The sequence below is a fragment of the Salmo salar genome, chromosome 13, assembly GCF_965601325.2.
Source record: "Salmo salar chromosome 13, fSalSal1, whole genome shotgun sequence".
NCBI classification, from domain to species: Eukaryota; Metazoa; Chordata; class Actinopteri; order Salmoniformes; family Salmonidae; genus Salmo; species Salmo salar.
Window position 1 is genome coordinate 64,011,757 of NC_138303.1, and position 15,737 is coordinate 64,027,493.

The 15,737-nt window shown below is 40.5% G+C and overlaps 1 protein-coding gene across 1 annotated transcript in view; it reads right to left on the reverse strand.

Annotated features, from left to right (window-relative positions):
• LOC106567547 (kin of IRRE-like protein 3) overlaps positions 1 to 15,737 on the reverse strand; it is a 368,305-nt gene that overhangs the window by 112,775 nt on the left and 239,793 nt on the right. The window lies entirely within an intron of this gene.

The window sequence follows — 15,737 nt, forward strand, 5'->3', positions numbered from 1 at the left end:
TTTTAGCAAACAATAATTGTGACTCATCCAACAGTGGTTCCTCCTTTAAAAGTTGCATCACACCTTGCGGGCTGCTGCAGCATTCTGTGGCATGTTATCTATTTGTCAGCCATTTTTTCTGTTAATGCAAGTTATTGCTAGTTTGACCACCAGAGGGCATCTTTGAGAAGCATTTGATAGTCTTCCGTATTGGCATTACCAGAGAATTTAAACCTTTTTTGTAATAACATAGTATGATTTGATTTTAAGAAATTTGGCTTAATTAATTTGTTCTTAACTGACTTGCCTAGTTAAATAAAGGTTAAACTAAGAGCATAACATTTCTGCACCCTAATTTTCTATTTCTTGTCTAACCAATACCCAAATGGAGATTAAATGAAAATAAAAATCTCATTGATTTATCAAGACCAGTCCCTATGCTTGTCTCAGAGCAGGACGAAACGGTGCTAAAATAGTTGTAGGCTTTTGCTTCTAACTTCAATATGGTCTTTAAATAAATGAGACCTACAACATTTTTAACAGTATATCTAAAATAACTTAACTGGCTAAGGTAGGCTATGAGGCTTAACAGCCTAAGAGAAGTAGGATTTTTTTTATTAGGCCTACTTACAATTGCAACTTGTCAAAAATGTAGCATCCTACATAAAACAATAATTTAAAGAAAAGAATTGTGGTTACAATAAAGAATGTAGATGATGCTAATGTTTACTATTAGAAGGACAATATACTTTTTTATAGCCCGGCTACTGTTGTGAAAATCCCTCAACTTGCAATGTATTCGATGCATAAGTACTCTAAAGTGTTACATTTCTAACTCAAAACAGCATTTCTTCATCAACATCTTTATGCTTTCGTTAATCTTCTTCATCTTATTCCTTTTTTATGTAGCAATTTTGATAAAATTGCTCAAGGGCCACGGTTGATTTGTCTGTGAAGAAGATGTTATTGAATGTCTCGCCAGCTTTGATCCATGCCTGGGCCTGCAGGATGCAAAGTTCTTTGTTTGTCAGACGAATCATTGGGTCGAAACTACAGAATAGTACAAACAAGCGAACACACATGGTTAATGTTCTGAGATTTTTATATAAATAATATATATATATATATATATATATATATATATATATATATATATATATATATATATATATAGAACATTTCTTACCGAGCCTTTCCATAAGTCCACGCAAGTTTCTTCTACTTCTGACTGTGATTAGAGCGATGTTGATGTTGCGCCATGATGCCAGCAGATTACTGATTGCCTTTGCCGATCGCTCATCATCTTCATTCATAAGTGAGTCAAGGGCTTGAATAGTCATTGACTCACTCACGCGTTGAAAAGGGCGAGGAACGAGATGGAGTCACAATCCATGCCAGGCACACCTGTGAGCTCTGGAACTCCACCTCTGACAGGCAGAGTCAACATACGTGGCGGGTTCGTCAGTTCACCCTGACATTTCTATTCCTCTTCTGACAAAAGAGTGACCAACTGCTCACCAGGCACAGCAAGGGCAGCCCGGACCGTTATGCTGTTTTGCTATTCTAAGGATGTGTAACCGCTGTGGACGTCTATTTCAGCACCGTTTCGCGCTGCTCTGAGACAAGCATAGAGAAACAAAAATGTTCAAATATTCCATGATATTCTTAAAATATGTGTTGACTGAATATAAGTAAGTGATGTCTGCTAAATAATCAAGTTAGGTTTCTCCAGAAATAAATAATTCGAAATAACAAACTGGCTTTATTTACAAATTAGTGAGAATGTCTCACCCCATGTTCAATAACTGCCTTTTTCTCGCTCACTCTAGGTTAAATGAAAACGATATCTCCAAATATTGTTACTTTTTAAACAAGCGATTATTATTATTAATTAATTTAGAATTATATAAAAGCCCCATAGATATTCTCACAGATCCTAACGGAAAATGCCCCTTAGATATTAATATAGAGTCCTCCAATCCTCTAAATGTAATTATTGGCGGAGAGTCACATCATTGAAAAAAAATAGTTTTAGATAGGTCTAGGCTCAGAAGAAATAGACTCCAACTAAGCCCTCTTGTTGTTTGTAAAGTCAAATTAAAATTAAGATTATTGTTGAAATGAATTGCTCGACTGGTGTAGGTTTTCTCTATCTGTTGATGTGCAACACTTGCATAACAAGTTAGCTATATTTTCAGCACCAGCCACTGTTCACCTCCTATTAATTGTGCTTCGGTTGCCACCGTTGAACCTTTATTTAACCTGTTGGGTCTAGGGGGCAGCATTTGCACGTCTGGATAAAAAAAATGTACCCGATTTAATCTGGTTACTAATCCTACCCAGTAACTAGAATATGCATATACTTATTATATATGGATAGAAAACACTCTAAAGTTTCCAAAACTGTTTGAATGGTGTCTGTGAGTATAACAGAACTCATTTGGCAGGCAAAACCCTGAGACATTTTCTGACAGGAAGTGGATACCTGATGTGTTGTATTGACTTTAAACCTATCCCATTGAAAAACACAGGGGTTTAGGAATATTTTGGCACTTCCTATTGCTTCCACTAGATGTCACCAGCCTTTACAAAGTGTTTTGAGTCTTCTGGAGGGAGATCTGACCGAACAAGAGCCATGGAACGGTGATGTCCCATTAGACACCTGGCGCGCTACTTCATGTTGGGTACCCTCGTTCCAATACGTTATAAAAGGCTATGCATTCGTCCACCTTGAATATTATTCATGTTCTGGTTAAAAAAGGCCCTAATGATTTATGCTATACAACGTTTGACATGTTTGAACGAACGGAAATATATTTTTTCCCCTCGTTCATGACGAGAAGTCCGGCTGGCTTACATCATGTGCTAACGAGACGGAGATTTTTGGACATAAATGATGAGCTTTTTTGAACAAAACTACATTCGTTATGGACCTGTGATACCTGGAAGTGACATCTGATGAAGAGAATCAAAGGTAATGGATTATTTACATAGTATTTTCGATTTTAGATCTCCCCAACATGACGTCTAGTCTGTATCGCAACGCGTATTTTTCTGGGCACAGTGCTCAGATTATTGCAAAGTGTGATTTCCCAGTAAGGTTATTTTTAAATCTGGCAAGTTGATTGCGTTCAAAAGATGTAAATCTATAATTCTTTAAATGACAATATAATATTTTACCAATGTTTTCTAATTTTAATTATTTAATTTGTGACGCTGACTTGACTGCCGGTTATTGGAGGGAAACGATTTCCTCAACATCAATGCCATAGTAAAACGCTGTTTTTGTATATAAATATGAACTTGATAGAACTAAAAATGCATGCATTGTCTAACATAATGTCCTAGGAGTGTCATCTGATGGAGATTGTAAAAGGTTAGTGTATCATTTTAGCTGGTTTTATGGTTTTGGTGACCCTGTCTTTGACTTGACAAAACATTACACACAACTCTTGTAAATGTACTGTCCTAACATACTCTAAATTTATGCTTTCGCCGTAAAACCTTTTTGAAATCGTAAAACGTGGTTAGATTAAGGAGATGTTTATCTTTCAAATGGTGTAACATAGTTGTATTTTTGAAAAATTTGAATTTTGACATTTATTTGGATTCAAATTTGCCGCTCTTGAAATGCACCTGCTGTTGATGGAGTGCACCACAGGTGGCACGCTAGCGTCCCACCTAGCCCCAAGAGGTTAACTAGGCAAGTCAGATAAAAACAAAATCTTATTTACAATGACGGCCTACCCCAGACAAACCTGGATGATGCTGGGCCACTTGTGTGCCGCCTTATGGCATTCCCAATCACGGTCGGATGTGATGGAGCCTGAATTCGAACCAGGGACTGTAGTAAAGCCTCTTGCCCTGAGATGCAGTGCCTGTGACCTCTGTGCCACTCGGGAGCCATGACCGATATATATATATATATATATATATATATATAGAGAGAGAGATATATATATATAGATAGATATAGATATAGAGATATAGATATATAGAGATATAGATATAGAGATAGATAGATATTGATATATATTGATATATTGATATATATATATAGATATAGAGATAGAATCTCTATATCTATCTATCTACATATCTATCTATCTATCTATCATCTACACACACACAGAACCTTGCAAAGGTATTCACTCCCCTTGGAATTTTTTCCTATTTTGTTGCATTACAACCTGTAATTTATTTGGATTTCATGTAATGGACATACACAAAATAGTCCAAATTGGTGAAGTGAAATGGAAAAAAATTACTTGTTTCAAAAAATCTAAAATAAATTAAAATGGAAAAGTGGTGCGTGGGTATGTATTCACACCCTTTGCAAGGAAGCCCCTAAATAAGATCTGGTGCAACCAATTACCTTCAGAAGTCACATAATTAGTTAAATAAGGTCCTCCTGTGTGCAATCTCAGTGTCACATGATCTGTCACATGATCTCAGTATATATACACCTGTTCTGAAAGGCCCCAATGTCTGCAACACCAATAAGCAAGGGGCACCACCAAGCAAGTGGCAACATGAAGACCAAGGAGCTCTCTGAACAGGGCATAGACAAAGTTGTGGAGAAGTACAGATCAGGGTTGGGTTATAAGAAAATATCCGAAACTTTGAACATCCCACGGAGCACCATTAAATTCATTATTTAAACATGGAAAGAATATTGCACCACAACAAACCTGCCAAGAGAGGGCCGCCCACCAAAACTCACGGACCAGGCAAGGAGGGCATTAGTCGGAGAGGCAACAAAGAGACCAACGATAACCCTGAAGGAGCTGCAAAGCTCCACAGCGGAGATTGGAGTATCTGTCCATAGGACCACTTTAAGCCGTACACTCCACAGAGCTGGGCTTTACTTTAAGAGTGGCCAGAAAAAAAGCCCCCCAAAACCCCCCCCAAAAGCTCCCCAAACATATGGAAGAACTGTACTTCATAAAAAGGCTATGTCTGGCACAACCCCAACAACTCTCATCATCCTGAGAACACCATCCCCACAGTGAAGCATGGTGGTGGCAGCATCATGCTGTGGGGATGTTTTTCATCGGCAGGGACTGGGAAACTGGTCAGAATTGAAGGAATGATGGATGGCGCTAAATACAGGGAAATTATTGAGGGAAACCTGTTTCAGTCTTCAAGAGATTTGAGATTTGTTCATCTTCCAGCAGGATGCTGACCCTAAGCATACTGCTAAAGCAACACTCGAGTGGTTTAAGGGGAAACATTTTAATGTCTTGGAATAGCCCAAAACCTCAATCCAATTGAGAATCTGTGGTATGACTTAAAGATTGCTGTACACCAGTGGAACCCATCCAACTTGAAGGAGCTGGAGCAGTTTTGCGTTGAAGAATGGGCAAAACTCCCAGTGGCTAGATGTGCCAAGCTTGTAGAGACATACCCCAAGAGACTTGCAGCTGTATTTGCTGCAAAAGGTGGCTCTACAAAGTATTGACTTTGGGGGGGTGAATAGTTATGCACGCTCAAGTTTTCAATTTTTTGGTCTTATTTGTTTTTTGTTTCACGATAAAAAATATTTTGTATCTTCAAAGTGGTTGGCTTGTTGTGTAAATCAAATGATAACCCCCCCCCCCCAAAAAAAATACACTTTAATTCCAGGTTGTAAGGCAACAAAAAAGAAAAATGCCGAGGGGGGTGAATACTTTCGTAAGCCACTGTGTGTATATATATATAATTAATATATATTTTTTTTCAGAACATTTACCGTGTGTAGGTAGATGTGGAAAGATAGATACAAATGATTTGTTGCAAGTTGGGGGGGGGGAAGGGCTTCACATCAAGCTCAAGGTGGGTAGGGGGGGTTTCACATTTAGCTCGGCTATTAGACAATTCTTTAGTAAAGGTTGAATATTCTATTGCTCAGCTAATAGCCCATCCTACTACGCTTGTGAAAAACTAATAATAATACTTTTCCCCTTTCCACATGTTAAAGATTCCAATTGATAAAGTTTTTTTTAGCCACAATTGGCCCCAACCCCAGTTAATACATTTGGGCACAGTCGATAGCGTGCTGGACTTCGGGCAAGAATGTTGAGGGTTTGAAACCTGCTCCCTGCTTGTTTCATTACATTATTATGCCGGTCTCAGAGCAAATAGCCTGGATTGTTACTCCCATCTCATTCCTTGCTCTCTTGCACACGTCATTCTTCGCCTGAGTGGCTCAATTGTACATTTTTAGCTTGACTCGTTATGACGTTATAATTACTTACATTTGCTTCCACCGTAATGTTTTGTCAGCCATCTTTGCTGATGAAAGTCACCAGGGACAGGTGGCACGCATCAAATTCGTCATTGGAACTACTCGATATTATTGGTCATATAAAAACCTTGGGATCCAAATGCATAATGAGTTATCTAACTCCCTCTAGCGGTGGTCTGGAGCAATGAAGCTGTGATGCTGGGTACCTCTAAGTCCCGCGGTGTAAGCTTGCAACTTTTAAAGGAGGAACCACTGTATATTGTCCCTAACATTTTTTACTTCCTCGCAACAGTTGTGGCACACACACACACACACACACACACACACACACACACACACACACACACACACACACACACACACACAAAACCCCTTTCCCCCACAACAACTATAGACTCAGATTCTCAACACATGCACCATCCCAGAGACCAACTCAAGAAAGGTCTTGATTAACCTGTTAGGGCTAGGGGGCGGTATTGACACGGCTGGATAAAAAACGTACCCGATTTAATCTGGTTACTACTCCTGCCCAGTAACTAGAATATGCATATAATTATTGGCTTTGGATAGAAAACACCCTAAAGTTTCTAAAACTGTTTGAATGGTGTCTGTGAGTATAACAGAACTTCTATGGCAGGCCAAAACCTGAGAAGATTTCAAGCAGGAAGTGGCCTGTCTGAGAAGTAGTGTTTCATCTTGGCTCTTTTTATTGAAGACTCAGGATCTGTGCAATAACGTGACACTTCCTACGTCTTCCATAGGGTCTCAGAGCCCGGGAAAACGTTGAATGATATCGAGGCAGGCTCTGGCTGAAACACTTTATCGCTTTTGGTAAGTGGCCACTCAGAGTACTATGGGCTTAGGCGCGTGCCCGCTTCGACCGAATGCTTTCTTTTCCTTTGTCTGTTTATCTAAACGCAGATTCCCGGTCGGAATATTATCGCTTTTTTATGAGAAAAATGGCATAAAAATTGATTTTAAACAGCGGTTGACATGCTTCGAAGTACGATAATGGAATATTTAGCATTTTTTTGTCACGAATTGCGCCATGCTCGTCACCCTTAGTTACCCTTTAGGATAGTGTCTAGAACGCACGAACAAAACGCCGCTGTTTGGATATAACGATGGATTATTTTGGACCAAACCAACATTTGTTATTGAAGTAGAAGTCCTGGGAGTGCATTCTGATGAAGACAACAAAGGTAAGAACATTTTTCTTATAGTAAATCTGACTTTGATGAGTGCTAAACCTGCTGGGTGTCTAAATAGCTAGCCCTGTGATGCCGGGCTATCTACTGAGAATATTGCAAAATGTGCTTTCACCGAAAAGCTATTTTAAAATCGGACATATCGAGTGCATAGAGGAGTTCTGTATCTATAATTCTTAAAATAATTGTTATGCTTTTTGTGAACGTTTATCGTGAGTAATTTAGTAAATTCACCGGCAGTGTTCGGTGGGAATGCTAGTCACATGCTAGTCACATGCTAATGTAAAAAACTGGTTTTTGATATAAATATGAACTTGATTGAACAAAACATGCATGTATTGTATAAATCCTCTTCAGCGTCTCATCCCGTCAGCGGGATCAAAATCCAGCAAAAAATCATATCGCCATTAGCATAACAAAATGTAATAATTTGAAAAAAAATATAATAATAATCTTTTTTCGTTTTATAGATACACCTCTCCTGAATTGACCCACGTCGTCCGATTTCAAAAAGGTTTTACAGGAAAAGCAAATCATTAGATTATGTTAGAGGAGTCCATCGTAAAAAGCAGCAACAAAGCCATTTTCCGACCAACCACATGCATCACAAATAACCAAAAAACAGCTAAATGCAGCACTAACCTTTTACAAACTTCATCAGATGACACACCTAGGACATCATGTTACACAATGCATGCATTCTTTTGTTCAATAAAGTTCATATTAATATATGAAAACAGCATTTTACATCGGCGTCTGACGTTGACTAACTATTTTCCCATCAAAAGCATCCGATGAAACAGTGCTACAATTTACTGAATTACTATTCGAAAACATTTTTAAAATGTAATATTGTCATTCTAAGATTTATAGATGAATATCTCTCAAAAGCACCTGTCATACCAGATTTAAAAATAACTTTACTGGGTAATCACACTTAGCGATAAAAGGGGATGCGATACTCAGAAAATGAGCTAGTAAATACAGCTCGGCGCCATCTTGGAACAATCGCATATCACATCTAATGTTGTATAATATTGTCAATAATCCCTTACCTTTAGTTGTCTTCATCAGAAAGCACTTCCAGGAATCCCAGGTCCACAACAGATGTATTTTCGGTCGAAAAAGTTCATCCTTTATGTTCCATTAGCTTGTTGTTGTTAGCGCGTTCTGAAGGCTGCACCAAAAGTTCCGACGTGCGCGGGGCTACTCTGTCAACAAAATGCATTTTTTTCTTATTTAGGTTCATTCAAACATGTCAAACGTTGTATAACATAAATCTTCAGGGCCTGTTTCAACAAGAGAGCCAATAAGATTCGAGGGGGACGATTTCAATGTGTTTCAAAACGTTTCCAAAGGTGGGGGTAGACAGGGCCGCCGGCGTCATAATGGTGATGGCCCTCCCGCTGTGACCAAATTCCAACGCGTCTCATTCACTGAGTTTCGACAGTAGAAGGCTCAAAACACTTTGTAAAGACTAGCGACATCTTGTGGAAGCAATAGGAAGTGCTCAATAAACGATATCTCACGGTGTTAATAATAGGCGACGACGTGAAGTTGAGTCCACAATTCAGAATTCCACTTCCTGGTTCAATCGGTCTCGGGGTTTTGACTGCCATATGAGTTCTGTTATACTCACAGACACCATTCAAACAGTTTTAGAAACTTTAGGGTGTTTTCTATCCACAGGTATTAATTATACCTGAGAGATTCCTTTACAGGAAGTGGGCTGGCTGACCATTTCTTGAACTTCTTTTCCATCTCTATCATTTACTAAGGATCTCTGCTCTAACGTGACACTTCCCACGTCGTCCATAGGCGCTCAGAGCCCGGGAAAAAACAGAATGTCGTCATTCCAGCCCCAGGCTGAAACACATTATCGCCTTTCTCAAGTGGCCGATCAAGGGACACTGGCCTTATGCGCGTGACCCCGACCGCCCCCGCCTTTGGGATTTTTTCCTCTGTTTGCCGAAAAGGAGATTCCCTGTCAGAATATTATCGCTTTTCTACGAGAAAAGTGTCGTAAAAATTGATTTTAAACAGCGGTTGACATGCTTCGAAGTACGGTAATGGAATATTTAGAATTTTATTGTCACGAATTGTGCCATGCGCGCGACACTTCTTTACTATTTCGGATAGTGTCTGGAACGCACGAACAAAACGCCGCTATTCGGATATAACGATGGATTATTTTGGACCAAACCAACATTTGTTATTGAAATAGCAGTCCTGGGTGTGCATTTTGACGAGGACAACAAAAGGTAATCAAACTTTTATAATAGTAAATATGATTATGGTGAGTGCTAAACTTGCCGGGTGTCTAAATAGCGAGCCCGTGATGCCTGGGCTATGTACTTAGAATATTGCAAAATGTGCTTTCACCAAAAAGCTATTTTAAAATCGGACATATCGAGTGCATAGAGGAGGTCTGTATCTATAATTCTTAAAATAATTGTTATGCTTTTTGTGAACGTTTATCGTGAGTAATTTAGTAAAATTTTAGCGAATTCCCCGGAAGTTTGCGGGGGGTATGCTAGTTCTGAACGTCACATGCGAATGTAAAAAGCTGGTTTTTGATATAAATATGAACTTGATTGAACAAAACATGCATGTATTGTATAACATAATGTCCTAGGGTTGTCATCTGATGAAGATCATCAAAGGTGAGTGCTGCATTTAGCTGTCTTCTGGGTTTTGGTGACATTATATGCTGGCTTGAAAAATGGGTGTCTGATTATTTCTGGCTTGGTACTCTGCTGACATAATCTAATGTTTTGCTTTCGTTGTAAAGCCTTTTTGAAATCGGACAGTGTGGTTAGATTAACGAGAGTCTTGTCTTTAAATGGCTGTAAAATAGTCATATGTTTGAGAAATTGAAGTAATAGGATTTTTAAGGTTTTGAAAATCGCGCCACAGGCTGGCAGTGGCTGTTACGTAGAGCCCATAGAGGTTAACGAGAGTCTTATCTTTAAAATGGTGTAAAATAGTCATATTTTTGAAAAATTTAAGTAATATCATATCTAAGGTATTTGAATAACGCGCCACAGGATTCAACTGGCTGTTGAGTAGCCCATAGAGGTTAACGAATGTATATACAGTTGCAGCAGTAGAAGGCCTGCAAAACTGAGCAAAAAATGGGCAGAAATGGGGAGATTTGATTAACCATTGTCACGTCCTAGGTGATGGAGGTCAGATATACCCCCTTCCCCTGAAACACCCACACATGGTCCCCCGTTGTGACCATATTCCCAAGTATCTCTGTGCAGTCAAACCTTTGATTTTGTGCCACCAGGGCCACAATAAGATGCCCCCTCTCTGAATGTCCAAGTGTGACCATCTCCCCCATGGGTTACTGCAACTAGTGTTGCCAGCACTGCCACTGCCTGGGGGCACCCCAACAGAATCCCCACCGGCTAGGTACAAGGTCGTCAAGGTTCTCATTAGCAGCTTTGTGAATTTCCTTGTATATTATGCTCTCCCATCAGGGGGCTCTGGTTTGTAGGACCAACCCTGCCAGGCAGGTTCAGAATCTTGAGGGGGCGGTGCTGCTCTAAAAGGTCTCTGACCGCATTTTGGCTGCATACAAGCCGCTTACAGCAGGCCCATAAAACAGATAGGGACTACTCATTAGCGTCTGGGCCGTTCAGGTGGGTGTCTAGGGTATAGGGTGGTGGACCGTTCCATCAATATAGGATCATAAATAAATTAGATTCATAATTTATTTAAAAAATGTTGTTCCCCATGATACAGTAGGACAGTAAATAAATTAATGTCTATTTTTTTGGAAAATGCAGTTCCACCATGATAGGAGAATAAATAAACAAGATGTATAATTCATTATAAAATGAATATTCCTCATCTGCACAAAATTGAAAGCTCTCTCACAACCCTTTTAACCATTATTTAAAGAAAGCAAATTTGGCAACTACTGGGCATTAATACCTCTGTCCAAAGCGGTGTATATGTTTGTGCTGGATTTTGTCGATAGCTTCGCGTGGAATCTGAAGCGCTGTAAGGACGAACTCCCTAACTACACCTTGAGGAACTTTTCCTTCTTTCTCTTGGACACCTTTAAGTACCAGATTCTCTCTCATGGATCTAGTCTGTATGTCAAGTAAGGCTTCTCTCAGAACAATGTTCTCTATTTTAAGTTCATTAACTTTGGTTTCAATATTATTGACTGTCCCTTTTAGCTTGTTTGTGTCTTTCTCCAATGTCGCAGCTTTTTCGTCACTCATCTCAAGGCCTTCATCTCTTTTATATCCTTACTGACTAGTTCAAGTATGCCCAGTTTGTCATTTATAGATTTTTTGCGTGCTTCAACAAACCGCAGCTAGTGCCCAAGAAATGGTCACTTTCCTCCCGGTGAATGGTGTATAGCACATCAGGTCTGCACCGTATCCTCCATCAACCAATGGGTTGGAAGAAAAGTTTGTACAAACCAAGAGTTGGAAATGATTTTGCAATTGTTTAGTTCTGAACAGATCCACACAGCCTGGTATTGAACCAGGATCTGTAGTTGCGCAGCTAGCACTGCGATGCAGTGCCTTAGACCGTTGCACCACTCGGGAGGCCTTTTTTCCTTTTTTAACCTGTGAAATCAAGTTTTTTACATTTAGCTAATTAAATTACTTCACCAGTCAGTGTGGAAAGAGCAGTTGTATACATGCATGATGCACAGACAAAGACTATGGAGCAAGATGCAACTGAATTTTTGCAGGTGGGGAAAAAGCGAGAGATGGTTGAGGAGGAGGCTTGAAGCGCTGGGCATCTTTTTATGACATGCATTATATGAATTAGGTGCAGAATTATACATAGGAGGAGCGGCTTCTATGGAGTAACTTTGAATGTACTTGAGCTAGCTAGCTAACAAGCTTGTGTGTGTAGAGCTGTACCAGAATTAAAAACACATCTTACGTTTTTGAAATTAATAAATCCAATGTGAAATGTGATACCTACAGTATTCTTAACTAGCATTGAAAAAGTTAATCCATTCTTCTCTAGCTCAACGCTGCTTGAGGAAGACTCTAGTAGTCGAAACGCATTGCAGTTGTGCATCCAGATGTACTATGCGACTGCTCCTATATGTGTTCTTTTGTAAATATATTCTTTTAATAGTTCACTAAAGTTAATTGCAATTTACTGGCTGACTACTCACCTTCTTTTTTAGATTACATGACATTTAGGGACCTACTTTCCCACTGCCCTCATCTCATCTCTAGCTAATTAAAAATCTCTCTCCCTATCTTCTGAATCAAGTGCCAATGTAACGTCAGTATAGTCAGTAGCCTATGTTTCGTGGGGTGGGGGGGGGGGGGGGGGGGGGGGGGGCACCCTATAAATGCACAGGCAAAGATTTTGAGCTTGCAGGCAGACACTGGAATATGTTTCTGAGTGACAGAGTGAATGCTTTGCATAGGAGCTTTGTTGCATTTTGTTGTGGGACTGGAAAGAAATGCCTGGAATGTAAAATAACTGGTTATTAACTGGTTCCCATGTTTTTAAACAGTATGGAACACTTTCGTTCCAGGTTCCAGTTCTGTTCCCTGAACTGGTTCCAAGCCCTGGTAGAGACCATGAAACATGCATTGAAAGCGTCTCAGGGTCAAGGGATACTGCACAAACACTTGAACAACATCCTTCTATCCTACATGGATTTTGTACTGTAGATATGTGGTAGTGGTGGAGTAGGGGCCTGAGGGCACACAGTGTGTTGTGAAATCTGTGAATGTATTGTAATGTTTTTAAAATTGTATAAACTGCCTTAATTTTGCTGGACCCCAGGAAGAGTAGCTGGGGAGCCATAATAAATACAAATACAAGAACATTCCTCATTACTCATGAAGAGAGACCTACACACAAGCTTCGACCTTCTCAAACCTCCAAACACAAAAGAGACATTGCGACGTCAATAGGAGAGTCAAGTCAAATGTTGTGAACTAAGAGCAAAGGACAGCCCTTTCAATCCAAGAGCCAGGAACTACCTCAGTGGACCAAAGTGGGTTGCTGCTACAGACATTGCTCAGACTGTGTCCTACACTGTTAAGACTGCATAGAATGTCATCTGAAAAAGGCACACAGATCTGTTACTGTTGAGTAAAGCCACACCGAAAGAACCGCCAGTCCTGTCTGGTCCAGAACTGTTACTGGGTGACACCTTGACCCAGCAGTGGTCACATAGGGGCTCACAGGCACGTTCTCAGGACACTGAATCAGCCACACCCACTCAAGGATGTGACGAGACTGTGACACAGGCTACTCAAATGCCTACACCACAGTCTATAGACATTGTTATTGAGAGTCACGTTGACCACCGTTACCCTACGAGAGATAGACGGGCACCAAGATACTTGCTTGTAAGTTTGTTCATAATTGTGGTTCATAATGGGGACAATTTAAGTAGGTCGGGAGGAGATGTGTATTGGTGTTGTGCCGAAGAGCATCATGGGACTTGTGTGTGTTGAGATGATTGCATTCTACATACATGGTCTACCATCTCATCAATATTGAATTGTTATAAAGATGTGGTCATGAAACCCATGAGAAAACCCTACAGTGCTCATTCTACTGCATAGTGGATCACCACATATATTGAGGTGGTCAGGAACACATTCACATAGACAGAGAGCTAGGAGAAATATGCTAATACTCCGTTAAAACACCCTTGCGAGCAGTAAGAGAATGACTGACGTGATTGGAGTCGCCAACTAGACGGGCCCCGTGTCCCAAGCTAACCCTCCTCCCCCGTGTTTGTCTGCCCTCTGCCCAATGCATTATGGGGCATGTGTTTGTGTGTGTGCTTCTTTCCACACCGCCCGCCACCGTCACCCAAACCAGCTGCCTCTCATCAATATTAACTGGCTACTGTGACAGTAGGGCGCCCCTTGTGGCAGTCTGCGCACCCCCGAGGACCCCTACGAGCCTCGTGGCCTCTTCTCCTCGCCACGCGCTGTCATCACTTATTCATCCAACACCTGTTTCCATTCCCCCACCCTCGGTAACAGGGGAGCCTGTGGCTAGTGGCTTATGTCTGGCTTTCCACTTTTCTAAATTGCTTCCTTGTGTTTTATTTAAACCCCCCCCCCCCCCCCCCCTCTCCCTTTGCTGCTGAATGTGCATGCAAAGTGAAACAAGAGACACATTTAGATGGGCCCACGCAAATGCCCAATTGGAAATCAGTAAGGCTAATGCTGAGTGCTAAAGGAAGAGGGAGGGGGGGGGGGGGGGGGTCGTCATCTCTCACGTTTCAACCCTGAGGAGAATTGATTTCTACAGCTTTGCCATGCCAATACAGTGTGATACTCTTGGGGGGGCTTTGTTCTTCCACCACTATTGGTGTATTGGGGAGAGTCCTGTCCTCACCTCTGCATTGTTGCAGTTCATTCCTATCAAACGAGCTCCGCTTACGATCGGTATCAGATTCACCTTATTACCCAAATTCATTCGAGCACAAACGGCATCACTATTGCTCCAGTGTTGCTGCTGCTGCCTGCTAGGTATATACTTTATTTCAGGCAAACTCAAGGTTACCCAAACAGAAAGAGCTAGAGCTGAATCAAACATTTGTTTTTATACAACAGTTGACTTGCCGCGAGGGAAAAATGCGCCATTGTTTTTCATGACAAAACGATTAGGCCCCTCTCTGGCAGTACACACAACAACAGCTAGTCAGTTAGCGCTCTTGTTTCTGTCTCTCCCCGTGCCAAGGCTTGGGGAGAGGATTCCTTTTGGATGAGACACAAAAATAAAAAGAATGCACGATGAGGAAGAATGGAGCTGTCAAACGTAATGGATCCTTGAATAGTATTTCAGTTTTATTAGTCAAACTTAATAGCTTTGAAGGAGCTGTGAGGGATGCAAAATTCCTTTGTTCAAAATCCCTAACTTACTGCAAATGGTTTTAGTAATCAAATAATACCTTCTGACAATTGCATTTTGTACAGAGGGGGCCTATTTTTCACTACTCTGAAGGAATCTCTTTTGATAGTATTTTTGTATAAACGATTAGTGGCAGGTTGAGCACAAGAAAGAAAGAAAGAAGTGCACACAATGGCCGCACACACAGGAAGAATCAAAGAGCAAACACTAACATTGATTTTCATTGGCTGAGACCATGACATCAAACACATTATCTCTTCCATTGTGCTCCCAGACAACATCAAATATGTTAATTATTCTTTGAATGGGAAGTGCTGCAATTAATAGAATTCACATTTCGACAGTGTTTGTCAAAACCCAGCCTTGGAACCTCCAAAAGACAATGTTAATAAATATTGGAGATGTTGGGTTAGCATGTGCAGTGTTAGGGGTAGAATTGTGCAGTA